Here is a 6105-nt window from a genome sequence, read left to right as displayed (position 1 = left end):
TATATATATATATATATATATATGTGAGTACACTGTAGTTGTCTTCAGAAACACCAGAAGGGCATTGGATCCCATTACAGATGGTTGTGAGCCACCATGTGGTTGCTGGGAATTGAACTCAGGACCTCTGGAAGAGCAGTCAGTGCTCTTAATTGCTAAGCCATCTCTCCAGCCCCAGAGCTCACCATCTCTTGGATGAAGCATCTTGCTACAACCACCCACAGCTCTGTTGTGTGATGTAAAGGGTGTGTTTGTGTTTGTTTGCTCTTCCATGACTTTTGGTGTCTTATAAAGTCAACCTTTCTTGACAAGGTGACAATTTTTGGATAATGGGCCATTTAGAAAAAAAAGTTGCAAAGGCAAAAATTACTTTTTGGGTGAATCAAGTCTCTGGGTTTAGCTGGAGATGGAAGCAAAATGTACTTGTATTCTTCTGGAAATGTTGACACTGAGATAGGACCTTATTGAGGAATTCTTCAAGGCCCAAGGGAGCTGAGAAGATAAATGCTACCAGGCGGCTGTGAGTCGAGTAAAATTCAAAAACAATACAATGTCAACTTGAGATCATAGGAGGCTGTGGTGAGTGTGACAGAATGCAAGGGCAGCGACTTGGTCTCCAGACAAACGAGGATGTGGGTAATGGGCGATGGCACTACAAATGCTTTGAAAGAAGCCTGAAGGGAAGGAGTTGGCTCTCCCTGGCCTGCATCCCCAGCTCATCACCAAGGAAGAAGCAAACACAGCCCTGGGTTTGGCAGCATGCCCTCCCCAAAGCCCCTGTACCAGACTTCACAAGATTTCCCAAGAAGCCTGGGAGGGCCAGGTATGGGTTTCTTCTGCCATGTCAGTGTTCTTGAACAGACAGCTCTGGGGCCCTTTTGGTAAGTGACTTGGCTGCAGCCACACTCTTGCCAGCATGGCAGCTGTTACCACTTATACCAAGAACATCTGGCCTGAAGATTGCAGTAAAAGCGACACTTGTCTACAGAAGAAAAATGTTGAAGTATACATTTTGGACATGAAGAAATAAGTAATGACATTTAATGTTTTCATAAAGCTGCTACAATGAACAGCAATCATCCAACCCCCAGGCGTGGGCACACTTGCATCTGTGCATCCTTGTGTGTCCACAAGGAGCCCCTCACCAGAAGCATCACTGCAGAATGTGGTCTTGTCCTATACAAACAGAGTAAACAGAGGCCATTGGTGAGCCAGCCCCCACTTCAAGATTTAAATCACGAAAACTGGAGAGTGTGTAGTGAATTCAAAGACTACTCACCCATTTCAGGGACAGCTGGTTCCCAGTTGCAGTTTTGTTGTTGGTGAGTCATATTTAGGGCATCAAAATTCTCAACTTTGAAATGGGAACGTCAAAGATGATAAGTGTAAGTCTCCCCTGAACATTTTATATACAGTGTTTTAATAGTGGGAATTCTACCATTTCTCTGTTTAAACATGATTCTTTCCAGATACTCCTCTTAAAATGCGCAATCCCCTGATGTGTTGATGGTTGCCATCCCCACCTCCCTCAAACTCCAAATAAGAAGGATGGTCAGAGAGTATCAGCTGAATACACTAGGCTCTCAGATGAGAAGACATACCCAGAGAAGGAGAGACAATGCCTTCTGGACTCTACCCAGACCACAATACCCTCAAATGCTTTCCATAGCTAGGCTTAGTTTTTTGCTTCAATGTAGGCATCTTCTACATTTGATTATAAAAATGTGAGGTGAAAGAGATGGAATACACTCACTGTAACTGACTTCCTTTTTGTTGGTCGAGCTTCAACTGGGAATGATATAATAAACACATTGAGTTTGACAGAGATCTGGAGGATCCAAGAGACAGCACATTTACAAACATTGTGATTTCCAAGGCATCAATCCTTCGCATAATTTTAACACTGCTAATTAGCAATGCCTTTTAAATTTAAAAATGGTACTGTGCCAAGATTAGCATGATAGCCTTAACAATGCACAGACATCATCAATGTCTATGTACTTGTGTTAAGTGGATGCCCCCATCAGGAATCTATGAACTAGTATTTCTCCTTCTGCTAGGATGTGGGAGGGTGGGGCAGAACCACTGCTGCCCAATTACCATCGTGCTCAGGCTCATCTCTGGCTCCTACTTTCAGGAGTACAAGTTTAGAAGCCTGCCTTTCTCATGTAGAAGATTCTGGTCTTTCTCAGAGACTCTTAGCTTAGGCAACCTGAATTCCAGCTACCAGGGATGGAGGAGGTCACTTGGGAGAGAGCCAATCAGATTGATGACCAATTGGCATTGACTTACTAAAGGACCAAAGTAGAAGTGTGAGCAGCTTTAGGATTCAGGCTTCTTCAAGAACCTTTGTGTTTTGTTTTATCTTTTTTCTAAGCTTTAGAATTTTGCTTGATTTCTCCTTCTTATGTTCTAGGAATAAGCACTAAAGCAAGACTAGTGCCTGGGCCCAGGGATTAGAATGATGTGCAGGGCAAATATCTATGTACCTGTCTATGACTACAATGGTTGTATTAACATTCAGATTCTGGAAAAGTAGGTCTGAGACAGAGCCTATACTGATGTATTCCCATCAAGCTGCCAGATAATGCTGATGTTCGTAACAGACCACTAGGAATCCAGGGTGTTGCCATTAGAAACTTGGCTTTGGTATCAAACACACCTGGTTTGAGTCCTAACTGCAAATTTTCCTAGCTGTGTAACTTCAGGAAAAGCTGTATACTATCTCTTCTCAGATAGAAAGGGAGAAGAACCACCATGGTGGGTTTCTTAATTTGCTTAAGAGAATTCATTAAGCTCATGTAGATCACCTGCCCAAGTCCGGGGACGAGAGGGTCAGTGATAGCCTTATGTCTGGTTACTGCCTTCAGGGTCTTCACTCGATTTCTAGAGGCTTAGTCTAGACCCAGCTACCAACACAGCTATAGCAGAGGCCCTGATTCTCATTTGTTTGTGAATAAGAAAGGGGTAGCAGAAGAGGGACCTCCTGCTGCAAGCAACACACACAAGAAACCTGTTTCCTACTGTGACCTTGGTTCCTTCATGACCAAAGTCACTCAGCTGGTGTTAGTGACTGGATTCACAGGCATTTTCTGTTATACTGGGGTTTCTAGACAGCTTCACCCATGCCATCTTTATAAACAGTTCCATAAACACTGTATGTGTGTTGTTGTTGATGATGATGATGTTGCTGTTGTTAACTATGTACACACCAGCCCTCTAAAATAAAAAGCATAGAACAATTTATGCTACTTGTAGAATTATAGATGTGGACACTGGGATTTTATTAAAACAAAAATTGGAAAGTACTGTAAAGAGAAATGAAAAAAATTAAAAGCAAATAATTCTTTTGTTTATTGCCTACTATCTTAATCCCTGTTAACACAAGAGCAATTAGCTAGCCTAGTGTTCCCATTGGGCTATCTAGACCATCTCTGTGTGGAGAACTCTCTACCTAAGAGAAAGTCTAAAATGTGCAGCGTGAACGGACATACCTATGGCTCCTTATTCGGCTAGCTGAAATTCCTCTATGCAGTGTCTGGGGGATACTCAACAAACTGCAATGAAAGGGGTGTGGGGCAAAATACCTTTTGGATGATTTTAGAGATCTGAGTTTCTCTTGCAAACTGGACATACTTCCTGCTCGGAAAACATGTATCTTCTGTCTCTATGGCAATTATGTTTACTGTTGGTCTCCAGACTCTCTGAAATTCTAAGGGAGCTACCTTACTCCTAGGAAAATGACTTTTCTGTTCTGAACAGAGATGGGTATTTCTCTAAGACCTAAGAGAATTATGCATTCGTATAAACCCTCTGTGCTAGTCACCAGAGAGCCTTCTTACGATGTGATTAGAAACAAACCTGTGTGCATCCTGCCTCTAAACAACATTCTCCCACTAGTAGGCAGTGGAGTTTTAGAGGTTAGGAACTTAAAAGGCTTTAGAAGTCCATGCTCAACCTTTTTTCTTTATAGAGACATGATGGTTGGCAAGAGGTATACGGTGTTACTGAAGAGCCACATTTTTGAATCAAGTTAACTTTTCAATCCTCAGGACTTACTTTGGGAAGACCTGTGTGCCTGCAGGAATGTGAAGGACCCGTTTCAGGAACATCACTGCCTGATAGTGGGTAGAGCTGTGCTTGGCAGTTTGTTCTTCAAATATGTATTATCTAAAGAGTTTTGTCAGAATCACCTGTGTTGTTGTTGTTGTTCTCCTTCTTCTTCTTCTTCTTCTCCTTCTTCTTCTTCTTCTTCTTCTTCTTCTTCTTCTTCTTCTTCTTCTTCTTCTTCTTCTTCTTCTTCTTTTTAAATGAAGCAGACTTGGGATCTTCTTCAGATCTCTTAAATCAGCAGTGTTGAAGACGAGACCTGTGGATTTCATTTTGGCAAACTGCAAGTGAGTTAGCACCTTCGTTTAAGTCTTTAACATTAACTCTCAGCCACCATCCCAGTAAGTACTATCTCACTGAACTGCTCTTGAGCTCTGTGGCCAGGCGTTAGTCTGTCACTCCTTATCCTTAGCTCACGCCTTTGTTACCAGGTTACAGAAGACCGGCAGATCCTGTGTTAGACAGACTGTGCTGCAGACACCTGCAACCTTGAGTCATTTTGCCATCAATGCAGCATGAGCTCTTCTGTCAGCCATGCAAGCCTTGTGGTCTTTTACAACTGCCCCTGACTACCAAAAACTTAAGATGAACACTTCCCACTACAACACATGGCTCTTTCCCTTTATAAAAATCCCCTAGAACGTGTGTCATAAGCTGACTAGTAAATGAGATTAAGAATCCGGTAATTCTTTTATCTATAATATACCAGTTACAATAATTAGTTTTAAATTTTTCCCATTTCCCTATTGTTAATCAATCACATGTAAACTAATACTTAAATACACCCAAAAGAGCACAACTCATCCTTTTGCGTTAAACATATCAACAATAACATAATATCTTTCTTATATTTTGTATTTGCTCAAAGTGTTTGAGCAATACTTTGCTCGATAGTGAAATCTTTAGGAAACTGGATTCATTATAAGCAAATGGATTTTCCTGGAGTCATCAGAGGAAATAGGGCTATGTTAGGGCTGGTATTCTGGGACCAGTTTAGACTATGGAGAAAAGATGCTTGGTCTTTGTGGATGGTTAACATAATGTACTGGGTTTTCTGGCTTGGTGCAGATAGTCCACTGAGCTGTGATACGACACGTATCATAAATGTCCCCTCTTCTGATTTCATACAAATCAGAAAGGTCATTTTTTTTTCTAGCAGAGTGCTTCCCTCTCAGCTGGTTCTCTCACTGTGGATTAGCCCCTTTATTCAGTGTTCTCAACTCTAACCTGACGCTCACATCTACCCAAAGTTGGTGTTCAAGTTCAAGTCTCTTGTAGGAGGAACACCACACTTAAAACACAGCACTAAAAAGGATGATTTCCAAGTTTCAGAGGGCAACAGCTTCTCTTTGACCTGGGCCACCACTCTGGTGGCTTGGCATGGAGGCTCAGGCACATGGCCCCTGTCCACTGGATAAGTAATATTACTGAAGCACCAAGATCAAGCACTTTGAGCCTCTGAGTGACTGAGGCAAGAGCTGCACATATGATAGTGTCCTGAGAACTGAGGTCCAATCACTTGGGATCCTTTCCTGAAAGCTAAAGATGAGAATGACATGGCTACATTCTACTCCTTAGTGGGACAAAGGTAACGATAAACACCAGGAAGGATGGTATCTTCTTGGTCTGGAGCAGGCAGAACGTTGATCTCTCCTTTGCTACAGGCTTGTCTATCTCTGTAGTGTCGCTGTTGTTGTTTTTGTTGGTAGTGGTGATGGAGGTCGTGTGTGTGTGTGTGTGTGTGTGTGTGTGTGTGTGTGTCTGACTTTCTCAATAATTTGCTCCGAGGAGTAAAGTACCACCTGACTCTGCACCACAGGACCAGAAAAAACAAATGAGCCTTTATCTAGGGACTTTGTTTTTCCTTGTGGCTTGAAGCAAATTCAATCTACATTTTCTGTGGTCTGTCTAATTTCAACTTTGTACAGGAAAGTCCTGTTTTAGGGCAATGGATGGAGGAGAGGGGGTGGGGGGAGGGGAGAGAGAGAGAGAGAG

General features: G+C 42.3%; 1 long non-coding RNA gene across 1 annotated transcript in view; it reads right to left on the bottom strand.

Moving 5' to 3' along the window:
- Positions 1-1020: 1020 nt before the first annotated feature.
- LOC114624996 overlaps positions 1021-6105 on the bottom strand; it is a 6609-nt gene continuing 1524 nt past the window's right edge. Inside the window, exons 3-4 of the long non-coding RNA XR_003711993.1 lie at positions 1280-1354; positions 1021-1176 (exon numbers count right to left, since the gene is read on the bottom strand). This is a non-coding gene — a long non-coding RNA (uncharacterized LOC114624996). The remainder of the gene's footprint in view (positions 1177-1279; positions 1355-6105) is intronic.

This window comes from Grammomys surdaster, unplaced genomic scaffold (assembly GCF_004785775.1).
Source record: "Grammomys surdaster isolate TR1022 unplaced genomic scaffold, NIH_TR_1.0 212, whole genome shotgun sequence".
In the NCBI taxonomy this organism is placed as follows: domain Eukaryota; kingdom Metazoa; phylum Chordata; class Mammalia; order Rodentia; family Muridae; genus Grammomys; species Grammomys surdaster.
Note: the sequence above shows the minus strand (reverse complement) of the source record. Positions and strands in the feature narration are given on the sequence as shown.